Below are 27,132 nucleotides of genomic sequence, written 5' to 3' on the forward strand. Positions count from 1 at the left end.
AGTACCAAACTGTCTTGATTACTGTAGCTTTGTAATATAGTCTGAAGTCAGGGAGCCTGATTCCTCCAGCTCCATTTTTCGTTCTCAAGATTGCTTTGGCTATTCGGGGTCTTTTGTGTTTCCATACAAATTGTGAAATTTTTTGTTCTAGTTCTGTGAAAAATGCCAGTGGTAGTTTGATAGGGATTGCATTGAATCTGTAGATTGCTTTGGGTAGCAGAGTCATTTTCACAATGTTGATTCTTCCAATCCAAGAACATGGTATATCTCTCCATCTATTTGTATCATCTTTAATTTCTTTCATCAGTGTCCTATAATTTTCTGCATACAGGTCTTTTGTCTCCTTAGGTAGGTTTATTCCTAGGTATTTTATTCTTTTTGTTGCAATGGTAAACGGGAGTGTTTTCTTAATTTCACTTTCAGATTTTTCATCATTAGTATACAGGAATGCAAGAGATTTCTGTGCATTAATTTTGTATCCTGCAACTTTACCAAATTCATTGATTAGCTCTAGTAGTTTTCTGGTAGCATCTTTTGGATTCTCTATGTATAGTATCATGTCATCTGCAAACAGTGACAGCTTTACTTCTTCTTTTCCGATTTGGATTCCTTTTATTTCTTTTTCGTCTCTGATTGCTGTGGCTAGCACTTCCAAAACTATGTTGAATAATAGTGGTGAGAGTGGGCAACCTTGTCTTGTTCCTGATCTTAGTGGAAATGGTTTCAGTTTTTCACCATTGAGGACAATGTTGGCTGTGGGTTTGTCATATACGGCCTTTATTATGTTGAGGAAAGTTCCCTCTATGCCTACTTTCTGCAGGACTTTTATCATAAATGGGTGTTGAATTTTGTCGAAAGCTTTCTCTGCATCTATTGAGATGATCATATGGTTTTTCTCCTTCAATTTGTTAATATGATGTATCACGTTGATTGATTTGCGTATATTGAAGAATCCTTGCATTCCTGGAATAAACCCCACTTGATCATGGTGTATGATCCTTTTAATGTGCTGTTGGATTCTGTTTGCTAGTATTTTGTTGAGGATTTTTGCATCTATGTTCATCAGTGATATTGGCCTGTAGTTTTCTTTCTTTGTGACATCTTTGCCTGGTTTTGGTATCAGGGTGATGGTGGCCTCGTAGAATGAGTTGGGGAGTGTTCCTCCCTCTGCAATATTTTGGAAGAGTTTGAGAAGGATAGGTGTTAGCTCTTCTCTAAATGTTTGATAGAATTCGCCTGTGAAGCCATCTGGTCCTGGGCTTTTGTGTGTTGGAAGATTTTTAATCACAGTTTCAATTTCAGTGCTTGTGATTGGTCTGTTCATATTTTCTATTTCTTCCTGGTTCAGTCTCGGCAGGTTGTGCATTTCTAAGAATCTGTCCATTTCTTCCAGGTTGTCCATTTTATTAGCATAGAGTTGCTTGTAGTAATCTCTTATGATCCTTTGTATTTCTGCAGTGTCAGTGGTTACTTCTCCTTTTTCATTTCTAATTCTATTAATTTGAGTCTTCTCCTTTTTTCTCTTGATGAGTCTGGCTAATGGTTTATCAATTTTGTTTATCTTCTCAAAGAACCAGCTTTTAGTTTCATTGATTTTTGCTATTGTTTCCTTCATTTCTTTTTCATTTATTTCTGATCTGATCTTTATGATTTCTTTCCTTCTGCTAGCTTTGGGGTTTTTTTGTTCTTCTTTCTCTAATTGCTTTAGGTGCAAGGTTAGGTTGTTTATTCGAGATGTTTCCTGTTTCTTGATGTAGGCTTGTATTGCTATAAACTTCCCTCTTAGAACTGCTTTTGCTGCATCCCATAGGTTTTGGATCGTCGTGTCTCCATTGTCATTTGTTTCTAGGTATTTTTTGATTTCCCCTTTGATTTCTTCAGTGATCACTTCGTTATTAAGTAGTGTATTGTGTAGCCTCCATGTGTTTGTATTTTTTACAGATCTTTTCCTGTAATTGATATCTAGTCTCATAGCGTTGTGGTCGGAAAAGATACTTGATACGATTTCAATTTTTTTAAATTTACCAAGGCTTGATTTGTGACCCAAGATATGATCTATCCTGGAGAATGTTCCATGAGCACTTGAGAAAAATGTGTATTCTGTTGTTTTTGGGTGGAATGTCCTATAAATATCAATTAAGTCCATCTTGTTTAATGTATCATTTAAAGCTTGTGTTTCCTTATTTATTTTCATTTTGGATGATCTGTCCATTGGTGAAAGTGGGGTGTTAAAGTCCCCTACTATGATTGTGTTACTGTCGATTTCCCCTTTTATGGCTGTTAGTATTTGCCTTATGTATCGAGGTGCTCCTATGTTGGGTGCATAAATATTTACAATTGTTATATCTTCTTCTTGGATTGATCCCTTGATCATTATATAGTGTCCTTCTTTGTCTCTTGTAATAGTCTTTGTTTTAAATTCTATTTTGTCTGATATGAGAATTGCTACTCCAGCTTTCTTTTGATTTCCATTTGCATGGAATATCTTTTTCCATCCCCTCACTTTCAGTCTGTATGTGTCTCTAGGTCTGAAGTGGGTCTCTTGTAGACAGCATATATATGGGTCTTGTTTTTGTATCCATTCAGCCAGTCTGTGTCTTTTGGTGGGAGCATTTAATCCATTTACATTTAAGGTAATTATCGATATGTATGTTCCTATTCCCATTTTCTTAAATGTTTTGGGTTTGTTATTGTAGGTGTTTTCCTTCTCTTGTGTTTCTTGCCTAGAGAAGTTCCTTTAGCATTTGTTGTAAAGCTGGTTTGGTGGTGCTGAACTCTCTCAGCTTTTGCTTGTCTGTAAAGGTTTTAATTTCTCCATCAAATCTGAATGAGATCCTTGCTGGGTAGAGTAATCTTGGTTGTAGGTTTTTCTCCTTCATCACTTTAAGTATATCCTGCCACTCCCTTCTGGCTTGCAGCGTTTCTGCTGAAAGATCAGCTGTTAACCTTATGGGGATGCCCTTGTGTGTTATCTGTTGTTTTTCCCTTGCTGCTTTTAATATGTTTTCTTTATATTTAGTTTTTGATAGTTTGATTAATATGTGTCTTGGTGTGTTTCTCCTTGGATTTATCCTGTATGGGACTCTCTGTGCTTCCAGGACTTGATTAACTATTTCCTTTCCCATATTAGGGAAGTTTTCAACTATAATCTCTTCAAATATTTTCTCAGTCCCTTTCTTTTTCTCTTCTTCTTCTGGGACCCCTATAATTCGAATGTTGGTGCGTTTAATGTTGTCCCAGAGGTCTCTGAGACTGTCCTCAGTTCTTTTCATTCTTTTTTCTTTATTCTGGTCTGCAGTAGTTATTTCCACCATTTTATCTTCCAGGTCACTTATCCGTTCTTCTGCCTCAGTTATTCTGCTATTGATCCCATCTAGAGTATTTTTAATTTCATTTATTGTGCTTGTCATTGTTTCTTGGTTCCTCTTTAGTTCTTCTACATCCTTGTTAAATGTTTCTTGCATTTTGTCTATTCTATTTCCAAGACTTTGGATCATCCTTACTATCATTATTCTGAATTCTTTTTCAGGTAGACTACCTATTTCCTCTTCATTTGTTAGGTCTGGTGTGTTTTCACCCTGCTCCTTCATCTGCTGTGTGTTTTTCTGTCTTCTCATTTTGCTTATCTTACTGTGTTTGGGGTCTCCTTTTCACAGGCTGCAGGTTCGTAGTTCCCGTTGTTTTTGGTATCTGTCCCCAGTGGCTAAGGTTGGTTCAGTGGGTTGTGTAGGTTTCCTGGTGGAGGGAACTAGTGCCTGTGTTCTGGTGGATGAGGCTGGATGTTGTCTTTCTGGTGGGTTCGTCCACGTCTGGTGGTGTGTTTTGGGGTGTCTGTGGCCTTATTATGATTTTAGGCAGCCTCTCTGTTAATGGATGGGGCTGTGTTCCTCTCTTGCTAGTTGTTTGGCATAGGGTGTCCAGCACTGTAGCTTGCTGGTCGTTGAGTGAAGCTGGGTCTTGATGTTGAGATGGAGATCTGTGAGAGATTTTCGCCGTTTGGTATTACGTGGAGCTGGGAGGTCTCTTGTGGACCAGTGTCCTGAAGTTGGCTCTCCCACCTCAGAGGCACAGCTCTGATGCCTGGCTGGAGCACCAAGAGCCTTTCATCCACACGGCCAAGTACGTGGGGATTTTATTGCCTTTTCGGAGGTCTGACGTCTTCTGCCAGCGTTCAGTGGCTGTTCTGTAGGAGCAGTTCCATGTGTAGATGTATTTCTCATGTATCTGTGGGGAGGAAGGTGATCTCTGCGTCTTACTCTTCCGCCATCTAATACATAGGTTTTAAGATTCTTGCTAGTCAGATATATTCTTGTGCGGTGAATAGGGGGTGTTGAGTCCAGTTCACTGAGCAGGGAGGAGGTCTTGTCTGTTACATATTTGGCTTATGGAACGGTATGTGAGCTAATTTCAAACCCTTGTTTTATGCATCAGCCCACCTCACCTTTCCCGTTAAGCAGCCATAGTGTGTCTTCTAAATGTGTGACTCTGTTCTGTTTTGTAATTCAGTTCAAGTGTAGCGATTTTGACATGCCCTCTATAAGTGATATCTGAGGATAAGAGTCTTTTTCTGTGTGACTTATTTCACTTAGAATCCTCGTCCCTAAATCCACTCATCATGCTGCTACTAGCCTTATGACATTGATTTCATGACTGAGTGATATTCCATTGTGCCTAAGTGCCACAACTTCTTTATCCATTTTTCTCTTTCCTGGGATACTTAAGGTGTAGCTAAGTGGAGGTTCTTGTACACAGAGCAGCCCTAAACGTTGGGGTGCCTGTGTCTTGTTGCTTTTTAGTTTTCCCAATTTATACGCCCATGAGTGGAAGTGCCCTATGCTCTGTAAGCTGTCTTTATTGCATGTTTCAGGACACACCGTACACTTCTCCAGAGTGGCTGTTGGCAATTGACATCCCACCCCTCAGCCTCGCAAGGCTCCCATGTCTCCATGGCCTGTCCTGCATTTCTGGTTTTTACTCTTTTTGCAGCGTGGCCCTTTTGACCGATGGCAAGCGAGACTTCTTTGTAGTGCTGATTTGCACTTCCGGCTTGCTTGGTTGGCCAAAAAGGGCGTATGCGTTTTTTCCTGAATATATTCAGGAAAAAACGCATACGCCCTTTTTGGCCAAGGGCATCATTGTCAACGTTTTGCCGCTTTTCATGTGCTTTAAAGGTGAGTCGAATCTACCTCCTGAAATCTGTTTCCTGCAATTCTGCCTTGCTTTCAAATCCTCTTCGTTGCCTTCCCTCAATATATTTGTGGACGAGAGTTATCATTTATAACTCTGCAGCTTTGTGAATTGCAGTGGCCCTGAGCTCCATTTGTCAACTCGCTTTTTTGGGAGCTGGCCGCAAAAGCGCAGGATTGCTTCAGGCCCTATTCTGGTTCCGGGGGGCAGGCTGAGCCTGTGCTTCATTCTTCTTCCTGATGGGGAAATAGAGTGACCTGTGCCTGTCCCAACACCTAGAGCTAGTCTCTCATTGGTTCCCCGTCTTCCCGTTCATCCTCAGGACAAATTACAACCTGTACGAAACAAACAGGAGGTTCAAGGTGCTGATTCTCCAAGTAGGGAGATTGTTAGTAAAGCGGCTGGAATGGCGAACCCGAGCACAAGGAGAGGAGAAATGAGGTGCGTTTTAGAAACCTTTCCCGATCACACGGTGTACCATCTTCTGGGTTTCCCAGGCATGTTTTCGATGTAGGAAGATGCCCTTGAACCTGGAGATTTGGGACCCATGGGGTGGGTACCACGCGGTATTACTTTAAACGGTCTGCGTTTGCTCACCCAACCTCACCAATGCTCTCAGCCCCAAGATTGTCCAGCCTTTTGTCTCATCCAGCTGTGGGTCTAGATATGGTCAATGCAGGTTGCATCAGAGCCCCCAAACAGATTTTGTAAGAATTTCTCTCTCTTTCACTGTCTTTGTTTTATGAGGGTTTTTTTAAGTAATTTATTTTGATAATGGGGTTTACCTGCTTTTCCCTGCTGTGCTTATGCTGCTTTACACCCTCTTAATTCAACTCCAGAGAGATATCAATACATAGGTTTTAAGATTCTTGCTAGTTAGATATATTCTTGTGCGGTGAATAGGGGGTGTTGAGTCCAGTTCACTGAGCAGGGAGGAGGTCTTGTCTGTTACATATTTGGCTTATGGAACGGTATGTGAGCTAATTTCAAACCCTTGTTTTATGCATCAGCCCACCTCACCTTTCCCGTTAAGCAGCCATAGTGTGTCTTCTAAATGTGTGACTCTGTTCTGTTTTGTAATTCAGTTCAAGTGTAGCGATTTTGACATGCCCTCTATAAGTGATATCTTAGGATAACTGTCTTTTTCTGTGTGACTTATTTCACTTAGAATCCTCGTCCCTAAATCCACTCATCATGCTGCTACTAGCCTTATGACATTGATTTCATGGCTGAGTGATATTCCATTGTGCCTAAGTACCACAACTTCTTTATCCATTTTTCTCTTTCCTGGGTGACTTAAGGTGTAGCTAAGTGGAGGTTGTTGTACACAGAGCAGCCCTAAACTTTGGGGTGCCTGTGTCTTGTTGATTTTTAGTTTTCCCAATTTATACGCCCATGAGTGGAAGTGCCATATGCTCTGTAAGCTGTGTTTATTACATGTTTCAGGACACACCGTACACTTCTCCAGAGTGGCTGTTGGCAATTGACATCCCACCCCTCAGCCTAGCAAGGCTCCCATGTCTCCATGGCCTGTCCTGCATTTCTGGTTTTTACTCTTTTTGCAGCGTGGCCCTTTTGACCGATGGCAAGTGAGACTTCTTTGTAGTGCTGATTTGCACTTCCGGCTTGCTTGGTTGGCCAAAAAGGGCGTATGCGTTTTTTCCTGAATATATTCCTGAATATATTCAGGAAAAAACGCATACGCCCTTTTTGGCCAAGGGCATCTTTGTCATCGTTTTGCCGCTTTCCATGTGCTTTAAAGGCGAGTCGAATCTACCTCCTGAAATCCGTTTCCTGCACTTCTGCCTTGCTTTCAAATCCTCTTCGTTTCCTTCCCTCAATATATTTGTGGACGAGAGTTATCATTTATAACTCTGCAGCTTTGTGAATTGCAGTGGCCCTGAGCTCCATTTGTCAACTCGCTTTTTTGGGAGCTGGCCGCAAAAGCGCAGGATTGCTTCAGGCCCTATTCTGGTTCCGGGGGGCAGGCTGAGCCTGTGCTTCATTCTTCTTCCTGATGGGGAAATAGAGTGACCTGTGCCTGTCCCAACACCTAGAGCTAGTCTCTCATTGGTTCCCCGTCTTCCCGTTCATCCTCAGGACAAATTGCAACCTGTACGAAACAAACAGGAGGTTCAAGGTGCTGATTCTCCAAGTAGGGAGATTGTTAGTAAAGCGGCTGGAATGGCGAACCCGAGCACAAGGAGAGGAGAAATGAGGTGCGTTTTAGAAACCTTTCCCGATCACACGCTGTACCATCTTCTGGGTTTCCCAGGCATGTTTTCGATGTAGGAAGATGCCCTTGAACCTGGAGATTTGGGACCCATGGGGTGGGTACCACGCGGTATTACTTTAAACGGTCTGCGTTTGCTCACCCAACCTCACCAATGCTCTCAGCCCCAAGATTGTCCAGCCTTTTGTCTCATCCAGCTGTGGGTCTAGATATGGTCAATCCAGGTTGCATCAGAGCCCCTGATCGAATTTTGTAAGAATTTCTCTCTCTTTCACTGTCTTTGGTTTATGGGTTTTTTTTTTTAAGTAATTTATTTTGATAATGGGGTTGAGCTGCTTTTCCCTGCTGTGTTTATGCCGCTTTACACCCTCTTGATTCAACTCCAGAGAGATATCAATACATAGGTTTTAAGATTCTTGCTACTCAGATATATTCTTGTGCGGTGAATAGGGGGTGTTGAGTCCAGTTCACTGAGTAGGCAGGAGGTCTTGTCTGTTACATATTTGGCTTATGGAACGGTATGTGAGCTAAATTCAAACCCTTGTTTTATGCATCACCCCACCTCACCTTTCCCGTTAAGCAGCCATAGTGTGTCTTCTAAATATGTGACTCTCTTCTGTTTTGTAATTCAGTTCAAGTGTAGCGATTTTGACATGCCCTCGATAAGTGATATCTTAGGATAAGTGTCTTTTTCTGTGTGACTTATTTCACTTAGAATCCTCATCCCTAAATCCACTCATCATGCTGCTACTAGCCTTATGACATTGATTTCATGGCTGAGTGATATTCCATTATGCCTAAGTACCACAACTTCTTTATCCATTTTTCTCTTTCCTGGCATGTTTAAGGTGTACCTAAGTGGAGGTTCTTGTACACAGAGCAGCCCTAAACTTTGGGGTGCCTGTGTCTTGTTGATTTTTAGTTTTCCCAATTTATACGCCCATGAGTGGAAGTGCCCTATGCTCTGTAAGCTGTGTTTATTACATGTTTCAGGACACACCGTACACTTCTCCAGAGTGGCTGTTGGCAATTGACATCCCGCCCATCAGCGTAGCAAGGCTCCCATGTCTCCATGGCCTGTCCTGCATTTCTGGTTTTTACACTTTTTGCAGCATGGCCCTTTTGACCGATGGCAAGCGAGACTTCTTTGTAGTGCTGATTTGCACTTCCGGCTTGCTTGGTTGGCCAAAAAGGGCGTATGCGTTTCTTCCTGAATATATTCAGGAAAAAACGCATACGCCCTTTTTGGCCAAGGGCATCATTGTAAACGTTTTGCCGCTTTTCATGTGCTTTAAAGGCGAGTCGAATCTACCTCCTGAAATCTGTTTCCTGCAATTCTGCCTTGCTTTCAAATCCTCTTCGTTGCCTTCCCTCAATATATTTGTGGACGAGAGTTATCATTTATAACTCTGCAGGTTTGTGAATTGCAGTGGCCCTGAGCTCCATTTGTCAACTCGCTTTTTTGGGAGCTGGCCGCAAAAGTGCAGGATTGCTTCAGGCCCTATTCTGGTTCCGGGGGGCAGGCTGAGCCTGTGCTTCATTCTTCTTCCTGATGGGGAAATAGAGTGACCTGTGCCTGTCCCAACACCTAGAGCTAGTCTCTCATTGGTTCCCCGTCTTCCCGTTCATCCTCACGACAAATTGCAACCTGTACGAAACAAACAGGAGGTTCAAGGTGCTGATTCTCCAAGTAGGGAGATTGTTAGTAAAGCGGCTGGAATGGCGAACCCGAGCACAAGGAGAGGAGAAATGAGGTGCGTTTTAGAAACCTTTCCCGATCACACGCTGTACCATCTTCTGGGTTTCCCAGGCATGTTTTCGATGTAGGAAGATGCCCTTGAACCTGGAGATTTGGGACCCATGGGGTGGGTACCACGCGGTATTACTTTAAACGGTCTGCGTTTGCTCACCCAACCTCACCAATGCTCTCAGCCCCAAGATTGTCCAGCCTTTTGTCTCATCCAGCTGTGGGTCTAGATATGGTCAATGCAGGTTGCATCAGAGCCCCCAAACAGATTTTGTAAGAATTTCTCTCTCTTTCACTGTCTTTGTTTTATGAGGGTTTTTTTAAGTAATTTATTTTGATAATGGGGTTTACCTGCTTTTCCCTGCTGTGCTTATGCCGCTTTACACCCTCTTGATTCAACTCCAGAGAGATATCAATACATAGGTTTTAAGATTCTTGCTAGTTAGATATATTCTTGTGCGGTGAATAGGGGGTGTTGAGTCCAGTTCACTGAGCAGGGAGGAGGTCTTGTCTGTTACATATTTGGCTTATGGAACGGTATGTGAGCTAATTTCAAACCCTTGTTTTATGCATCAGCCCACCTCACCTTTCCCGTTAAGCAGCCATAGTGTGTCTTCTAAATGTGTGACTCTGTTCTGTTTTGTAATTCAGTTCAAGTGTAGCGATTTTGACATGCCCTCTATAAGTGATATCTTAGGATAACTGTCTTTTTCTGTGTGACTTATTTCACTTAGAATCCTCGTCCCTAAATCCACTCATCATGCTGCTACTAGCCTTATGACATTGATTTCATGGCTGAGTGATATTCCATTGTGCCTAAGTACCACAACTTCTTTATCCATTTTTCTCTTTCCTGGGTTACTTAAGGTGTAGCTAAGTGGAGGTTGTTGTACACAGAGCAGCCCTAAACTTTGGGGTGCCTGTGTCTTGTTGATTTTTAGTTTTCCCAATTTATACGCCCATGAGTGGAAGTGCCGTATGCTCTGTAAGCTGTGTTTATTACATGTTTCAGGACACACCGTACACTTCTACAGAGTGGCTGTTGGCAATTGACATCCCACCCCTCAGCCTAGCAAGGCTCCCATGTCTCCATGGCCTGTCCTGCATTTCTGGTTTTTACTCTTTTTGCAGCGTGGCCCTTTTGACCGATGGCAAGTGAGACTTCTTTGTAGTGCTGATTTGCACTTCCGGCTTTCTTGGTTGGCCAAAAAGGGCGTATGCGTTTTTTCCTGAATATATTCAGGAAAAAACGCATACGCCCTTTTTGGCCAAGGGCATCATTGTCAACGTTTTGCCGCTTTTCATGTGCTTTAAAGGCGAGTCGAATCTACCTCCAGAAATCTGTTTCCGGCAATTCTGCCTTGCTTTCAAATCCTCTTCGTTGCCTTCCCTCAATATATTTGTGGACGAGAGTTATCATTGATAACTCTGCAGGTTTGTGAATTGCAGTGGCCCTGAGCTCCATTTGTCAACTCGCTTTTTTGGGAGCTGGCCGCAAAAGCGCAGGATTGCTTCAGGCCCTATTCTGGTTCCGGGGGGCAGGCTGAGCCTGTGCTTCATTCTTCTTCCTGATGGGGAAATAGAGTGACCTGTGCCTGTCCCAACACCTAGAGCTAGTCTCTCATTGGTTCCCCGTCTTCCCGTTCATCCTCACGACAAATTGCAACCTGTACGAAACAAACAGGAGGTTCCAGGTGCTGATTCTCCAAGTAGGGAGATTGTTAGTAAAGCGGCTGGAATGGCGAATCCGAGCACAAGGAGAGGAGAAATGAGGTGCGTTTTAGAAACCTTTCCCGATCACATGGTGTACCATTTTCTGCGTTTCCCATGCACGTTTTCGATGTAGGAAGATGCCCTTGAACCTGGAGATTTGGGACCCATGGGGTGGGTAGCACGCGGTACTACTTTAAAGGGTCTGCGATTGCTCACCCAACCTCACCAATCCTCTCAGCCTCAAGAGTGTCCAGCCTTATGTCTCATCCAGCTGTGGGTCTAGATATGGTTAATCCAGGTTGCATCAGAGCCTCCGAACGGATTTTGTAAGAATTTCTCTCTCTTTCACTGTCTTTGTTTTATGGCGTTCATTTTGATTAATTTATTTTGCTAATGGGGTTGAGATGCTTTTCCCTGCTGTGTTTATGCCGCTTTACACCCTCTTGATTCAAGTCCAGAGAGATATCAATACATAGGCATCAAGATTCTTGCTAGTCAGATATATTCTTGTGCGGTGAATAGGGGGTGTTGAGTCCAGTTCACTGAGCAGGGAGGAGGTCTTGTCTGTTACATATTTGGCTTATGGAACGGTATGTGAGCTAATTTCAAACCCTTGTTTTATGCATCACCCCACCTCACCTTTCCCATTAAGCAGCCATAGTGTGTCTTCTAAATGTGTGACTCTGTTCTGTTTTGTAATTCAGTTCAAGTGTAGCGATTTTGACATGCCCTCTATAAGTGATATCTTAGGATAAGAGTCTTTTTCTGTGTGACTTATTTCACTTAGAATCCTCGTCCCTAAATCCACTCATCATGCTGCTACTAGCCTTATGACATTGATTTCATGGCTGAGTGATATTCCATTGTGCCTAAGTACCACAACTTCTTTATCCATTTTTCTCTTTCCTGGGATGTTAAAGGTGTACTGAAGTGGAGGTTCTTGTACACAGAGCAGCCCTAAACTTTGGGGTGCCTGTGTCTTGTTGATTTTTAGTTTTCCCAATTTATACGCCCATGAGTGGAAGTGCCCTATGCTCTCTCAGCTGTGTTTATTACATGTTTCAGGACACACCGTACACTTCTCCAGAGTGGCTGTTGGCAATTGACATCCCGCCCATCAGCGTAGCAAGGCTCCCATGTCTCCACGGCCTGTCCTGCATTTCTGGTTTTTACACTTTTTGCAGCATGGCCCTTTTGACCGATGGCAAGCGAGACTTCTTTGTAGTGCTGATTTGCACTTCCGGCTTGCTTGGTTGGCCAAAAAGGGCGTATGCGTTTTTTCCTGAATATATTCAGCAGAAAACGCATACGCCCTTTTTGGCCAAGGGCATCATTGTCAACGTTTGGCCGCTTTCATGTGCTTTAAAGGCGAGTCGAATCTACCTCCTGAAGTCTGTTTCCGGCAATTCTGCCTTGCTTTCAAATCCTCTTCGTTGCCTTCCCTCAATATATTTGTGGACGAGAGTTATCATTTATAACTCTGCAGGTTTGTGAATTGCAGTGGCCCTGAGCTCCATTTGTCAACTCGCTTTTTTGGGAGCTGGCCGCAAAAGCGCAGGATTGCTTCAGGCCCTATTCTGGTTCCGGGGGGCAGGCTGAGCCTGTGCTTCATTCTTCTTCCTGATGAGGAAATAGAGTGACCGCTGCCTGTCCCAACACCTAGAGCTAGTCTCTCATTGGTTCCCCGTCTTCCCGTTCATCCTCAGGACAAATTGCAACCTGTACGAAACAAACAGGAGGTTCAAGGTGCTGATTCTCCAAGTAGGGAGATTGTTAGTAAAGCGGCTGGAATGGCGAACCCGAGCACAAGGAGAGGAGAAATGAGGTGCGTTTTAGAAACCTTTCCCGATCACACGCTGTACCATCTTCTGGGTTTCCCATGCACGTTTTCGATGTAGGAAGATGCCCTTGAACCTGGAGATTTGGGACCCATGGGGTGGGTAGCACGCGGTACTACTTTAAAGGGTCTGCGATTGCTCACCTAACCTCACCAATCCTCTCAGCCCCAAGAGTGTCCAGCCTTATGTCTCATCCAGCTGTGGGTCTAGATATGGTCAATCCAGGTTGCATCAGAGCCTCCGAACGGATTTTGTAAGAATTTCTCTCTCTTTCACTGTCTTTGTTTTATGGCGTTCATTTTAAGTAATTTATTTTGATAATGGGGTTGAGCTGCTTTTCCCTGCTGTGTTTATGCCGCTTTACACCCTCTTGATTCAAGTCCAGAGAGATATCAATACATAGGTTTTAAGATTCTTGCTAGTCAGATATATTCTTGTGCGGTGAATAGGGGGTGTTGAGTCCAGTTCACTGAGCAGGGAGGAGGTCTTGTTTGGTACATATTTGGCTTATGGAACGGTATGTGAGCTAATTTCAAACCCTTGTTTTATGCATCAGCCCACCTCACCTTTCCCGTTAAGCAGCCATAGTGTGTCTTCTAAATGTGTGACTCTGTTCTGTTTTGTAATTCAGTTCAAGTGTAGCGATTTTGACATGCCCTCTATAAGTGATATCTTAGGATAAGAGTCTTTTTCTGTGTGACTTATTTCACTTAGAATCCTCGTCCCTAAATCCACCCATCATGCTGCTACTAGCCTTATGACATTGATTTCATGGCTGAGTGATATTCCATTGTGCCTAAGTACCACAACTTCTTTATCCATTTTTCTCTTTCCTGGCATGTTTAAGGTGTACCTAAGTGGAGGTTCTTGTACACAGAGCAGCCCGAAACTTTGGGGTGCCTGTGTCTTGTTGATTTTTAGTTTTCCCAATTTATACGCCCATGAGTGGAAGTTCCCTATGCTCTGTAAAGTGTGTTTATTACATGTTTCAGGACACACCGTACACTTCTCCAGAGTGGCTGTTGGCAATTGGCATCCCGCCCATCAGCGAAGCAAGGCTCCCATGTCTCCATGGCCTGTCTTGCATTTCTGGTTTTTACACTTTTTGCAGCATGGCCCTCTTGACCGGTGGCAAGCGAGACTTCTTTGTAGTGCTGATTTGCACTTTCGGCTTGCTTGGTTGGCCAAAAAGGGCGTATGCGTTTTTTCCTGAATATATTCAGGAAAAAACGCATACGCCCTTTTTGGCCAAGGGCATCTTTGTCATCGTTTTGCCGCTTTTCATGTGCTTTAAAGGCGAGTCGAATCTACCTCCTGAAATCCGTTTCCTGCACTTCTGCCTTGCTTTCAAATCCTCTTCGTTTCCTTCCCTCAATATATTTGTGGACGAGAGTTATCATTTATAACTCTGCAGCTTTGTGAATTGCAGTGGCCCTGAGCTCCATTTGTCAACTCGCTTTTTTGGGAGCTGGCCGCAAAAGCGCAGGATTGCTTCAGGCCCTATTCTGGTTCCGGGGGGCAGGCTGAGCCTGTGCTTCATTCTTCTTCCTGATGGGGAAATAGAGTGACCTGTGCCTGTCCCAACACCTAGAGCTAGTCTCTCATTGGTTCCCCGTCTTCCCGTTCATCCTCAGGACAAATTGCAACCTGTACGAAACAAACAGGAGGTTCAAGGTGCTGATTCTCCAAGTAGGGAGATTGTTAGTAAAGCGGCTGGAATGGCGAACCCGAGCACAAGGAGAGGAGAAATGAGGTGCGTTTTAGAAACCTTTCCCGATCACACGCTGTACCATCTTCTGGGTTTCCCAGGCATGTTTTCGATGTAGGAAGATGCCCTTGAACCTGGAGATTTGGGACCCATGGGGTGGGTACCACGCGGTATTACTTTAAACGGTCTGCGTTTGCTCACCCAACCTCACCAATGCTCTCAGCCCCAAGATTGTCCAGCCTTTTGTCTCATCCAGCTGTGGGTCTAGATATGGTCAATGCAGGTTGCATCAGAGCCCCCAAACAGATTTTGTAAGAATTTCTCTCTCTTTCACTGTCTTTGTTTTATGAGGGTTTTTTTAAGTAATTTATTTTGATAATGGGGTTTACCTGCTTTTCCCTGCTGTGCTTATGCCGCTTTACACCCTCTTAATTCAACTCCAGAGAGATATCAATACATAGGTTTTAAGATTCTTGCTAGTTAGATATATTCTTGTGCGGTGAATAGGGGGTGTTGAGTCCAGTTCACTGAGCAGGGAGGAGGTCTTGTCTGTTACATATTTGGCTTATGGAACGGTATGTGAGCTAATTTCAAACCCTTGTTTTATGCATCAGCCCACCTCACCTTTCCCGTTAAGCAGCCATAGTGTGTCTTCTAAATGTGTGACTCTGTTCTGTTTTGTAATTCAGTTCAAGTGTAGCGATTTTGACATGCCCTCTATAAGTGATATCTTAGGATAACTGTCTTTTTCTGTGTGACTTATTTCACTTAGAATCCTCGTCCCTAAATCCACTCATCATGCTGCTACTAGCCTTATGACATTGATTTCATGGCTGAGTGATATTCCATTGTGCCTAAGTACCACAACTTCTTTATCCATTTTTCTCTTTCCTGGGTTACTTAAGGTGTAGCTAAGTGGAGGTTCTTGTACACAGAGCAGCCCTAAACTTTGGGGTGCCTGTGTCTTGTTGATTTTTAGTTTTCCCAATTTATACGCCCATGAGTGGAAGTGCCGTATGCTCTGTAAGCTGTGTTTATTACATGTTTCAGGACACACCGTACACTTCTCCAGAGTGGCTGTTGGCAATTGACATCCCACCCCTCAGCCTAGCAAGGCTCCCATGTCTCCATGGCCTGTCCTGCATTTCTGGTTTTTACTCTTTTTGCAGCGTGGCCCTTTTGACCGATGGCAAGTGAGACTTCTTTGTAGTGCTGATTTGCACTTCCGGCTTTCTTGGTTGGCCAAAAAGGGCGTATGCGTTTTTTCCTGAATATATTCAGGAAAAAACGCATACGCCCTTTTTGGCCAAGGGCATCATTGTCAACGTTTTGCCGTTTTCATGTGCTTTAAAGGCGAGTCGAATCTACCTCCAGAAATCTGTTTCCGGCAATTCTGCCTTGCTTTCAAATCCTCTTCGTTGCCTTCCCTCAATATATTTGTGGACGAGAGTTATCATTGATAACTCTGCAGGTTTGTGAATTGCACTGGCCCTGAGCTCCATTTGTCAACTCGCTTTTTTGGGAGCTGGCCGCAAAAGCGCAGGATTGCTTCAGGCCCTATTCTGGTTCCGGGGGGCAGGCTGAGCCTGTGCTTCATTCTTCTTCCTGATGGGGAAATAGAGTGACCTGTGCCTGTCCCAACACCTAGAGCTAGTCTCTCATTGGTTCCCCGTCTTCCCGTTCATCCTCACGACAAATTGCAACCTGTACGAAACAAACAGGAGGTTCCAGGTGCTGATTCTCCAAGTAGGGAGATTGTTAGTAAAGCGGCTGGAATGGCGAATCCGAGCACAAGGAGAGGAGAAATGAGGTGCGTTTTAGAAACCTTTCCCGATCACATGGTGTACCATTTTCTGCGTTTCCCATGCACGTTTTCGATGTAGGAAGATGCCCTTGAACCTGGAGATTTGGGACCCATGGGGTGGGTAGCACGCGGTACTACTTTAAAGGGTCTGCGATTGCTCACCCAACCTCACCAATCCTCTCAGCCCCAAGAGTGTCCAGCCTTATGTCTCATCCAGCTGTGGGTCTAGATATGGTTAATCCAGGTTGCATCAGAGCCTCCGAACGGATTTTGTAAGAATTTCTCTCTCTTTCACTGTCTGTTTTATGGCGTTCATTTTGATTAATTTATTTTGCTAATGGGGTTGAGATGCTTTTCCCTGCTGTGTTTATGCCGCTTTACACCCTCTTGATTCAAGTCCAGAGAGATATCAATACATAGGTTTCAAGATTCTTGCTAGTCAGATATATTCTTGTGCGGTGAATAGGGGGTGTTGAGTCCAGTTCACTGAGCAGGGAGGAGGTCTTGTCTGTTACATATTTGGCTTATGGAACGGTATGTGAGCTAATTTCAAACCCTTGTTTTATGCATCACCCCACCTCACCTTTCCCATTAAGCAGCCATAGTGTGTCTTCTAAATGTGTGACTCTGTTCTGTTTTGTAATTCAGTTCAAGTGTAGCGATTTTGACATGCCCTCTATAAGTGATATCTTAGGATAAGAGTCTTTTTCTGTGTGACTTATTTCACTTAGAATCCTCGTCCCTAAATCCACTCATCATGCTGCTACTAGCCTTATGACATTGATTTCATGGCTGAGTGATATTCCATTGTGCCTAAGTACCACAACTTCTTTATCCATTTTTCTCTTTCCTGGGATGTTTAAGGTGTACTGAAGTGGAGGTTCTTGTACACAGAGCAGCCCTAAACTTTGGGGTGCCTGTGTCTTGTTGATTTTTAGTTTTCCCAATTTATACGCCCATGAGTGGAAGTGCCCTATGCTCTCTCAGCTGTGTTTATTACATGTTTCAGGACACACCGTACACTTCTCCAGAGTGGCTTTGGCAATTGACATCCCGCCCATCAGCGTAGCAAGGCTCCCATGTCTCCACGGCCTGTCCTGCATTTCTGGTTTTTACACTTTTTGCAGCATGGCCCTTTTGACCGATGGCAAGCGAGACTTCTTTGTAGTGCTGATTTGCACTTCCGGCTTGCTTGGTTGGCCAAAAAGGGCGTATGCGTTTTTTCCTGAATATATTCCTGAATATATTCAGGAAAAAACGCATACGCCCTTTTTGGCCAAGGGCATCTTTGTCATCGTTTTGCCGCTTTTCATGTGCTTTAAAGGCGAGTCGAATCTACCTCCTGAAATCCGTTTCCTGCACTTCTGCCTTGCTTTCAAATCCTCTTCGTTTCCTTCCCTCAATATATTTGTGGACGAGAGTTATCATTTATAACTCTGCAGCTTTGTGAATTGCAGTGGCCCTGAGCTCCATTTGTCAACTCGCTTTTTTGGGAGCTGGCCGCAAAAGCGCAGGATTGCTTCAGGCCCTATTCTGGTTCCGGGGGGCAGGCTGAGCCTGTGCTTCATTCTTCTTCCTGATGGGGAAATAGAGTGACCTGTGCCTGTCCCAACACCTAGAGCTAGTCTCTCATTGGTTCCCCGTCTTCCCGTTCATCCTCAGGACAAATTACAACCTGTACGAAACAAACAGGAGGTTCAAGGTGCTGATTCTCCAAGTAGGGAGATTGTTAGTAAAGCGGCTGGAATGGCGAACCCGAGCACAAGGAGAGGAGAAATGAGGTGCGTTTTAGAAACCTTTCCCGATCACACGGTGTACCATCTTCTGGGTTTCCCAGGCATGTTTTCGATGTAGGAAGATGCCCTTGAACCTGGAGATTTGGGACCCATGGGGTGGGTACCACGCGGTATTACTTTAAACGGTCTGCGTTTGCTCACCCAACCTCACCAATGCTCTCAGCCCCAAGATTGTCCAGCCTTTTGTCTCATCCAGCTGTGGGTCTAGATATGGTCAATGCAGGTTGCATCAGAGCCCCCAAACAGATTTTGTAAGAATTTCTCTCTCTTTCACTGTCTTTGTTTTATGAGGGTTTTTTTAAGTAATTTATTTTGATAATGGGGTTTACCTGCTTTTCCCTGCTGTGCTTATGCCGCTTTACACCCTCTTAATTCAACTCCAGAGAGATATCAATACATAGGTTTTAAGATTCTTGCTAGTTAGATATATTCTTGTGCGGTGAATAGGGGGTGTTGAGTCCAGTTCACTGAGCAGGGAGGAGGTCTTGTCTGTTACATATTTGGCTTATGGAACGGTATGTGAGCTAATTTCAAACCCTTGTTTTATGCATCAGCCCACCTCACCTTTCCCGTTAAGCAGCCATAGTGTGTCTTCTAAATGTGTGACTCTGTTCTGTTTTGTAATTCAGTTCAAGTGTAGCGATTTTGACATGCCCTCTATAAGTGATATCTTAGGATAACTGTCTTTTTCTGTGTGACTTATTTCACTTAGAATCCTCGTCCCTAAATCCACTCATCATGCTGCTACTAGCCTTATGACATTGATTTCATGGCTGAGTGATATTCCATTGTGCCTAAGTACCACAACTTCTTTATCCATTTTTCTCTTTCCTGGGTTACTTAAGGTGTAGCTAAGTGGAGGTTGTTGTACACAAAGCAGCCCTAAACTTTGGGGTGCCTGTGTCTTGTTGATTTTTAGTTTTCCCAATTTATACGCCCATGAGTGGAAGTGCCGTATGCTCTGTAAGCTGTGTTTATTACATGTTTCAGGACACACCGTACACTTCTACAGAGTGGCTGTTGGCAATTGACATCCCACGCCTCAGCCTAGCAAGGCTCCCATGTCTCCATGGCCTGTCCTGCATTTCTGGTTTTTACTCTTTTTGCAGCGTGGCCCTTTTGACCGATGGCAAGTGAGACTTCTTTGTAGTGCTGATTTGCACTTCCGGCTTTCTTGGTTGGCCAAAAAGGGCGTATGCGTTTTTTCCTGAATATATTCAGGAAAAAACGCATACGCCCTTTTTGGCCAAGGGCATCATTGTCAACGTTTTGCAGCTTTTCATGTGCTTTAAAGGCGAGTCGAATCTACCTCCAGAAATCTGTTTCCGGCAATTCTGCCTTGCTTTCAAATCCTCTTCGTTGCCTTCCCTCAATATATTTGTGGACGAGAGTTATCATTGATAACTCTGCAGGTTTGTGAATTGCAGTGGCCCTGAGCTCCATTTGTCAACTCGCTTTTTTGGGAGCTGGCCGCAAAAGCGCAGGATTGCTTCAGGCCCTATTCTGGTTCCGGGGGGCAGGCTGAGCCTGTGCTTCATTCTTCTTCCTGATGGGGAAATAGAGTGACCTGTGCCTGTCCCAACACCTAGAGCTAGTCTCTCATTGGTTCCCCGTCTTCCCGTTCATCCTCACGACAAATTGCAACCTGTACGAAACAAACAGGAGGTTCCAGGTGCTGATTCTCCAAGTAGGGAGATTGTTAGTAAAGCGGCTGGAATGGCGAATCCGAGCACAAGGAGAGGAGAAATGAGGTGCGTTTTAGAAACCTTTCCCGATCACATGGTGTACCATTTTCTGCGTTTCCCATGCACGTTTTCGATGTAGGAAGATGCCCTTGAACCTGGAGATTTGGGACCCATGGGGTGGGTAGCACGCGGTACTACTTTAAAGGGTCTGCGATTGCTCACCCAACCTCACCAATCCTCTCAGCCCCAAGAGTGTCCAGCCTTATGTCTCATCCAGCTGTGGGTCTAGATATGGTTAATCCAGGTTGCATCAGAGCCTCCGAACGGATTTTGTAAGAATTTCTCTCTCTTTCACTGTCTTTGTTTTATGGCGTTCATTTTGATTAATTTATTTTGCTAATGGGGTTGAGATGCTTTTCCCTGCTGTGTTTATGCCGCTTTACACCCTCTTGATTCAAGTCCAGAGAGATATCAATACATAGGTTTCAAGATTCTTGCTAGTCAGATATATTCTTGTGCGGTGAATAGGGGGTGTTGAGTCCAGTTCACTGAGCAGGGAGGAGGTCTTGTCTGTTACATATTTGGCTTATGGAACGGTATGTGAGCTAATTTCAAACCCTTGTTTTATGCATCACCCCACCTCACCTTTCCCATTAAGCAGCCATAGTGTGTCTTCTAAATGTGTGACTCTGTTCTGTTTTGTAATTCAGTTCAAGTGTAGCGATTTTGACATGCCCTCTATAAGTGATATCTTAGGATAAGAGTCTTTTTCTGTGTGACTTATTTCACTTAGAATCCTCGTCCCTAAATCCACTCATCATGCTGCTACTAGCCTTATGACATTGATTTCATGGCTGAGTGATATTCCATTGTGCCTAAGTACCACAACTTCTTTATCCATTTTTCTCTTTCCTGGGATGTTTAAGGTGTACTGAAGTGGAGGTTCTTGTACACAGAGCAGCCCTAAACTTTGGGGTGCCTGTGTCTTGTTGATTTTTAGTTTTCCCAATTTATACGCCCATGAGTGGAAGTGCCCTATGCTCTCTCAGCTGTGTTTATTACATGTTTCAGGACACACCGTACACTTCTCCAGAGTGGCTTTGGCAATTGACATCCCGCCCATCAGCGTAGCAAGGCTCCCATGTCTCCACGGCCTGTCCTGCATTTCTGGTTTTTACACTTTTTGCAGCATGGCCCTTTTGACCGATGGCAAGCGAGACTTCTTTGTAGTGCTGATTTGCACTTCCGGCTTGCTTGGTTGGCCAAAAAGGGCGTATGCGTTTTTTCCTGAATATATTCCTGAATATATTCAGGAAAAAACGCATACGCCCTTTTTGGCCAAGGGCATCTTTGTCATCGTTTTGCCGCTTTTCATGTGCTTTAAAGGCGAGTCGAATCTACCTCCTGAAATCCGTTTCCTGCACTTCTGCCTTGCTTTCAAATCCTCTTCGTTTCCTTCCCTCAATATATTTGTGGACGAGAGTTATCATTTATAACTCTGCAGCTTTGTGAATTGCAGTGGCCCTGAGCTCCATTTGTCAACTCGCTTTTTTGGGAGCTGGCCGCAAAAGCGCAGGATTGCTTCAGGCCCTATTCTGGTTCCGGGGGGCAGGCTGAGCCTGTGCTTCATTCTTCTTCCTGATGGGGAAATAGAGTGACCTGTGCCTGTCCCAACACCTAGAGCTAGTCTCTCATTGGTTCCCCGTCTTCCCGTTCATCCTCACGACAAATTGCAACCTGTACGAAACAAACAGGAGGTTCAAGGTGCTGATTCTCCAAGTAGGGAGATTGTTAGTAAAGCGGCTGGAATGGCGAACCCGAGCACAAGGAGAGGAGAAATGAGGTGCGTTTTAGAAACCTTTCCCGATCACACGCTGTACCATCTTCTGGGTTTCCCAGGCATGTTTTCGATGTAGGAAGATGCCCTTGAACCTGGAGATTTGGGACCCATGGGGTGGGTACCACGCGGTATTACTTTAAACGGTCTGCGTTTGCTCACCCAACCTCACCAATGCTCTCAGCCCCAAGATTGTCCAGCCTTTTGTCTCATCCAGCTGTGGGTCTAGATATGGTCAATGCAGGTTGCATCAGAGCCCCCAAACAGATTTTGTAAGAATTTCTCTCTCTTTCACTGTCTTTGTTTTATGAGGGTTTTTTTAAGTAATTTATTTTGATAATGGGGTTTACCTGCTTTTCCCTGCTGTGCTTATGCCGCTTTACACCCTCTTAATTCAACTCCAGAGAGATATCAATACATAGGTTTTAAGATTCTTGCTAGTTAGATATATTCTTGTGCGGTGAATAGGGGGTGTTGAGTCCAGTTCACTGAGCAGGGAGGAGGTCTTGTCTGTTACATATTTGGCTTATGGAACGGTATGTGAGCTAATTTCAAACCCTTGTTTTATGCATCAGCCCACCTCACCTTTCCCGTTAAGCAGCCATAGTGTGTCTTCTAAATGTGTGACTCTGTTCTGTTTTGTAATTCAATTCAAGTGTAGCGATTTTGACATGCCCTCTATAAGTGATATCTTAGGATAACTGTCTTTTTCTGTGTGACTTATTTCACTTAGAATCCTCGTCCCTAAATCCACTCATCATGCTGCTACTAGCCTTATGACATTGATTTCATGGCTGAGTGATATTCCATTGTGCCTAAGTACCACAACTTCTTTATCCATTTTTCTCTTTCCTGGGTTACTTAAGGTGTAGCTAAGTGGAGGTTGTTGTACACAGAGCAGCCCTAAACTTTGGGGTGCCTGTGTCTTGTTGATTTTTAGTTTTCCCAATTTATACGCCCATGAGTGGAAGTGCCGTATGCTCTGTAAGCTGTGTTTATTACATGTTTCAGGACACACCGTACACTTCTACAGAGTGGCTGTTGGCAATTGACATCCCACGCCTCAGCCTAGCAAGGCTCCCATGTCTCCATGGCCTGTCCTGCATTTCTGGTTTTTACTCTTTTTGCAGCGTGGCCCTTTTGACCGATGGCAAGTGAGACTTCTTTGTAGTGCTGATTTGCACTTCCGGCTTTCTTGGTTGGCCAAAAAGGGCGTATGCGTTTTTTCCTGAATATATTCAGGAAAAAACGCATACGCCCTTTTTGGCCAAGGGCATCATTGTCAACGTTTTGCAGCTTTTCATGTGCTTTAAAGGCGAGTCGAATCTACCTCCAGAAATCTGTTTCCGGCAATTCTGCCTTGCTTTCAAATCCTCTTCGTTGCCTTCCCTCAATATATTTGTGGACGAGAGTTATCATTGATAACTCTGCAGGTTTGTGAATTGCAGTGGCCCTGAGCTCCATTTGTCAACTCGCTTTTTTGGGAGCTGGCCGCAAAAGCGCAGGATTGCTTCAGGCCCTATTCTGGTTCCGGGGGGCAGGCTGAGCCTGTGCTTCATTCTTCTTCCTGATGGGGAAATAGAGTGACCTGTGCCTGTCCCAACACCTAGAGCTAGTCTCTCATTGGTTCCCCGTCTTCCCGTTCATCCTCACGACAAATTGCAACCTGTACGAAACAAACAGGAGGTTCCAGGTGCTGATTCTCCAAGTAGGGAGATTGTTAGTAAAGCGGCTGGAATGGCGAATCCGAGCACAAGGAGAGGAGAAATGAGGTGCGTTTTAGAAACCTTTCCCGATCACATGGTGTACCATTTTCTGCGTTTCCCATGCACGTTTTCGATGTAGGAAGATGCCCTTGAACCTGGAGATTTGGGACCCATGGGGTGGGTAGCACGCGGTACTACTTTAAAGGGTCTGCGATTGCTCACCCAACCTCACCAATCCTCTCAGCCCCAAGAGTGTCCAGCCTTATGTCTCATCCAGCTGTGGGTCTAGATATGGTCAATCCAGGTTGCATCAGAGCCTCCGAACGGATTTTGTAAGAATTTCTCTCTCTTTCACTGTCTTTGTTTTATGGCGTTCATTTTGATTAATTTATTTTGCTAATGGGGTTGAGATGCTTTTCCCTGCTGTGTTTATGCCGCTTTACACCCTCTTGATTCAAGTCCAGAGAGATATCAATACATAGGTTTCAAGATTCTTGCTAGTCAGATATATTCTTGTGCGGTGAATAGGGGGTGTTGAGTCCAGTTCACTGAGCAGGGAGGAGGTCTTGTCTGTTACATATTTGGCTTATGGAACGGTATGTGAGCTAATTTCAAACCCTTGTTTTATGCATCACCCCACCTCACCTTTCCCGTTAAGCAGCCATAGTGTGTCTTCTAAATGTGTGACTCTGTTCTGTTTTGTAATTCAGTTCAAGTGTAGCGATTTTGACATGCCCTCTATAAGTGATATCTTAGGATAAGAGTCTTTTTCTGTGTGACTTATTTCACTTAGAATCCTCGTCCCTAAATCCACTCATCATGCTGCTACTAGCCTTATGACATTGATTTCATGGCTGAGTGATATTCCATTGTGCCTAAGTACCACAACTTCCTTATCCATTTTTCTCTTTCCTGGGATGTTTAAGGTGTACTGAAGTGGAGGTTCTTGTACACAGAGCAGCCCTAAACTTTGGGGTGCCTGTGTCTTGTTGATTTTTAGTTTTCCCAATTTATACGCCCATGAGTGGAAGTGCCCTATGCTCTCTCAGCTGTGTTTATTACATGTTTCAGGACACACCGTACACTTCTCCAGAGTGGCTGTTGGCAATTGACATCCCGCCCATCAGCGTAGCAAGGCTCCCATGTCTCCACGGCCTGTCCTGCATTTCTGGTTTTTACACTTTTTGCAGCATGGCCCTTTTGACCGATGGCAAGCGAGACTTCTTTGTAGTGCTGATTTGCACTTCCGGCTTGCTTGGTTGGCCAAAAAGGGCGTATGCGTTTTTTCCTGAATATATTCAGCAGAAAACGCATACGCCCTTTTTGGCCAAGGGCATCATTGTCAACGTTTGGCCGCTTTCATGTGCTTTAAAGGCGAGTCGAATCTACCTCCTGAAGTCTGTTTCCGGCAATTCTGCCTTGCTTTCAAATCCTCTTCGTTGCCTTCCCTCAATATATTTGTGGACGAGAGTTATCATTTATAACTCTGCAGGTTTGTGAATTGCAGTGGCCCTGAGCTCCATTTGTCAACTCGCTTTTTTGGGAGCTGGCCGCAAATGCGCAGGATTGCTTCAGGCCCTATTCTGGTTCCGGGGGGCAGGCTGAGCCTGTGCTTCATTCTTCTTCCTGATGAGGAAATAGAGTGACCGCTGCCTGTCCCAACACCTAGAGCTAGTCTCTCATTGGTTCCCCGTCTTCCCGTTCATCCTCACGACAAATTGCAACCTGTACGAAACAAACAGGAGGTTCCAGGTGCTGATTCTCCAAGTAGGGAGATTGTTAGTAAAGCGGCTGGAATGGCAAACCCGAGCACAAGGAGAGGAGAAATGAGGTGCGTTTTAGAAACCTTTCCCGATCACACGCTGTACCATCTTCTGGGTTTCCCATGCACGTTTTCGATGTAGGAAGATGCCCTTGAACCTGGAGATTTGGGACCCATGGGGTGGGTAGCACGCGGTACTACTTTAAAGGGTCTGCGATTGCTCACCCAACCTCACCAATCCTCTCAGCCCCAAGAGTGTCCAGCCTTATGTCTCATCCAGCTGTGGGTCTAGATATGGTCAATCCAGGTTGCATCAGAGCCTCCGAACGGATTTTGTAAGAATTTCTCTCTCTTTCACTGTCTTTGTTTTATGGCGTTCATTTTAAGTAATTTATTTTGATAATGGGGTTGAGCTGCTTTTCCCTGCTGTGTTTATGCCGCTTTACACCCTCTTGATTCAAGTCCAGAGAGATATCAATACATAGGTTTTAAGATTCTTGCTAGTCAGATATATTCTTGTGCGGTGAATAGGGGGTGTTGAGTCCAGTTCACTGAGCAGGGAGGAGGTCTTGTCTGTTACATATTTGGCTTATGGAACGGTATGTGAGCTAATTTCAAACCCTTGTTTTATGCATCAGCCCACCTCACCTTTCCCGTTAAGCAGCCATAGTGTGTCTTCTAAATGTGTGACTCTGTTCTGTTTTGTAATTCAGTTCAAGTGTAGCGATTTTGACATGCCCTCTATAAGTGATATCTTAGGATAAGAGTCTTTTTCTGTGTGACTTATTTCACTTAGAATCCTCGTCCCTAAATCCACCCATCATGCTGCTACTAGCCTTATGACATTGATTTCATGGCTGAGTGATATTCCATTGTGCCTAAGTACCACAACTTCTTTATCCATTTTTCTCTTTCCTGGCATGTTTAAGGTGTACCTAAGTGGAGGTTCTTGTACACAGAGCAGCCCGAAACTTTGGGGTGCCTGTGTCTTGTTGATTTTTAGTTTTCCCAATTTATACGCCCATGAGTGGAAGTGCCCTATGCTCTGTAAACTGTGTTTATTACATGTTTCAGGACACACCGTACACTTCTCCAGAGTGGCTGTTGGCAATTGGCATCCCGCCCATCAGCGAAGCAAGGCTCCCATGTCTCCATGGCCTGTTTTGCATTTCTGGTTTTTACACTTTTTGCAGCATGGCCCTCTTGACCGGTGGCAAGCGAGACTTCTTTGTAGTGCTGATTTGCACTTTCGGCTTGCTTGGTTGGCCAAAAAGGGCGTATGCGTTTTTTCCTGAATATATTCCTGAATATATTCAGGAAAAAACGCATACGCCCTTTTTGGCCAAGGGCATCTTTGTCATCGTTTTGCCGCTTTTCATGTGCTTTAAAGGCGAGTCGAATCTACCTCCTGAAATCCGTTTCCTGCACTTCTGCCTTGCTTTCAAATCCTCTTCGTTTCCTTCCCTCAATATATTTGTGGACGAGAGTTATCATTTATAACTCTGCAGGTTTGTGAATTGCAGTGGCCCTGAGCTCCATTTGTCAACTCGCTTTTTTGGGAGCTGGCCGCAAAAGCGCAGGATTGCTTCAGGCCCTATTCTGGTTCCGGGGGGCAGGCTGAGCCTGTGCTTCATTCTTCTTCCTGATGGGGAAATAGAGTGACCTGTGCCTGTCCCAACACCTAGAGCTAGTCTCTCATTGGTTCCCCGTCTTCCCGTTCATCCTCAGGACAAATTGCAACCTGTACGAAACAAACAGGAGGTTCAAGGTGCTGATTCTCCAAGTAGGGAGATTGTTAGTAAAGCGGCTGGAATGGCGAACCCGAGCACAAGGAGAGGAGAAATGAGGTGCGTTTTAGAAACCTTTCCCGATCACACGCTGTACCATCTTCTGGGTTTCCCATGCACGTTTTCGATGTAGGAAGATGCCCTTGAACCTGGAGATTTGGGACCCATGGGGTGGGTACCACGCGGTATTACTTTAAACGGTCTGCGTTTGCTCACCCAACCTCACCAATGCTCTCAGCCCCAAGATTGTCCAGCCTTTTGTCTCATCCAGCTGTGGGTCTAGATATGGTCAATGCAGGTTGCATCAGAGCCCCCAAACAGATTTTGTA

Source organism: Eubalaena glacialis, chromosome 1 (assembly GCF_028564815.1).
Source record: "Eubalaena glacialis isolate mEubGla1 chromosome 1, mEubGla1.1.hap2.+ XY, whole genome shotgun sequence".
Taxonomy (NCBI): Eukaryota; Metazoa; Chordata; class Mammalia; order Artiodactyla; family Balaenidae; genus Eubalaena; species Eubalaena glacialis.